Below are 2,741 nucleotides of genomic sequence, written 5' to 3' on the forward strand. Positions count from 1 at the left end.
CTACTTCAGCATCTACAGAAGCCTTCGTCCTTGGAGTGATTCGGACTCCACCACCACCTAAAGATCAAGCCTGAGCGACGACTTAGCACTATGCATTTTCTAGGAACTTTTTGGTAACTTGTTGCCAAAGGGGGAGAAGATGTATAGATCATAGGCTTCGAGAGAGAGAGTGTTGCTTTTCTCTCTTGTTTTATTTGGTGGTTTTTCGAACATTTTCTGCTTTTGTGTGTGAGATACTACGTCCTTATGTTTGTGAGACATCGATGATCATGTGTTTGATCATAAGCTACACTTAATGTTTGCTTAATGCTTGCTTAAATATTATCATTCTATCTATCGTTTGTGATCATTCACTATTCTTGGTGATGAGTGCATGTACTTCAATCCTATCATTTTGAGCGCTCCACCAAGATGTATGTGACATGAAAGAGTAACCCATGACTCTAATTCTTTGTGCATTTGCAGTCCAAAGCAAATTTTAAATATGCACAAATTTAGGGGGAGCTCTTACTCATCACATACTTCTCAAAGCGACGATGTATTTCATGCTTATTATCATTTGTCGAAGCTTTGATCTATATGTTGTCATCAATTACCAAAAAGGGGGAGATTGAAAGTGCAACTATCCCTAGGTGGTTTTGGTAATTCATAACAACATATAGCTCATTGAGCTAATGCTATTCCAAGATGATTATTTCAGGAAAGCTCAATGATTGGCATGGCATGGATATGAAAGTGGAACCCTCAAAATGCTAAGGACAATGGATTGGCTCAAGCTCAAAAGCTCAAGACTCTTCATTTTATATTAGTGATCCAAGATCACATTGAGTCCATAGGAAAAGCCAATACTATTAAGGAGGGATGAGGTGTTGCTTAATGAGCCTCTTGCTTCATGTGCTTAATGATATGCTCCAAAATCCTCAACTACTTTCCCATATCCACATATGACCAAAACTCTAAGCCAAACTCGGTCCTACCGATTCTTCCTATCCGGCGCCACCGAGTTTCACTTGTCATTAGCCACTGCCAAACCCTAGCAATTCGGTTCTACCGATAAGGATCTCGGTCCCACCGAGATGGGGTTGCAAACTCTCTGTTTCCCTTTCGTAACTTTTCGGTCCCACCGAAAGAGCGAATCGGTCCCACCGAGATTGCAATGTAAACTCAGTGTTTCCCCTTTGTAACTTTTCGGTCTCACCGAGTTCCACTCGGTCCCACCGAAAGAGCAAATCGGTCCCACCGAGTTTGCCTGACCAACTCTCTGGTTAGCTAATTACCAAACTCGGTCTCACCGAGTTTGTGTAATCGGTCTCACCGAGATTACGTTATGCCGCAAACCCTAACCGAATCGGTCCTACCGAGTTGCATGTCAGTCCCACCGAAATTCCTAACGGTCACTAGGTTTACTATTTCGGTCAGACCGAGTTTATGATTCGGTCCCACCGAGATTGGAAAACTGTGTAACGGTTGGATTTTGTGTGGAGGCTATATATACCCCTCCACCTCTTTCTCATTAAGAGAGAGCCATCAGAACACATACACCATTCCAACTCATATGTTTGAGAGAGAACCACCTACTCATGTGTTGAGACCAAGACATTCCATTCCTACCATATGAATCTTGATCTCTAGCCTTCCCAAGTTGCTTTCCACTCAAATCTTCTTTCCACCAAATCCAAATCCTATGAGAGAGAGTTGAGTGTTGGGGAGACTATCATTTGAAGCACAAGAGCAAGGAGTTCATTACCTACACACCATTTGTTACTTCTTGGAGAGTGGTGTCTCCTAGATTGGCTAGGTGTCACTTGGGAGCCTCCGACAAGATTGTGGAGTTGAACCAAGGAGTTTGTAAGGGCAAGGAGATCGCCTACTTCGTGAAGATCTACCGCTAGTGAGGCAAGTCCTTCGTGGGCGATGGCCATGGTGGGATAGACAAGGTTGCTACTTCGTGGACCCTTTGTGGGTGGTTGCTTATTCGTGGACCCTTCGTGGGTGGAGCCCTCTGTGGACTCGCGCAACCGTTGCCCTTGGGTGGAGCCCTGTGTGGACTCGCGCAACCGTTACCCTTCGTGGGTTGAAGTCTCCATCAACGTGGATGTAGGATAGCACCACCTATCCGAACCACGGGAAAAACATCCGTGTCTCCAATAGCGTTTGAAATCTCCAAACCCTTCCCTTTACATTCTTGCAAGTTGCATGCTTTACTTTCCGCTGCCAATATACTCTTTGCATGCTTGCTTGAATGATGTGATGATTGCTTGACTTGTCCTAAAATAGCTAAAATCTGCCAAGAACTAAAATTGGAAGGTTAAGTTTTTATTTGGTCAAGTAGTCTAATCACCCCCCTCTAGACATACTTTCGATCCTACACTTTTTTATACATTAATTGAGTTTTTGGACTTTTAATGTGCATAATCTAAATATGAATTGCATGCACATGCTCCAGTGCACCAAAGTGGGTTGAAAAATCACATGTGTCCTTGGTTGAATTTCTAGGTCCCATGGAAGAAATGAGAATGAAATTCAAACATCTGGGCGTCATGACTCGGCCGAGAACATCGAGAAAATCAGATTTTAAATTCATGTAAATCCAAAACTCGCCTGGAAATCATGAAACTTGGCATGGTGTCATGTCATGGTATTAACATCTTGTGCTAAAAATTGGGCCGATTTGGAAGCTCGTGGTTCTAAGAGGGAGCGTGCCACCTTTGAGTGTGAAACGATATACGCTGCCCCCCTTG

Source organism: Triticum urartu, chromosome 2 (assembly GCF_003073215.2).
Source record: "Triticum urartu cultivar G1812 chromosome 2, Tu2.1, whole genome shotgun sequence".
Taxonomy (NCBI): Eukaryota; Viridiplantae; Streptophyta; class Magnoliopsida; order Poales; family Poaceae; genus Triticum; species Triticum urartu.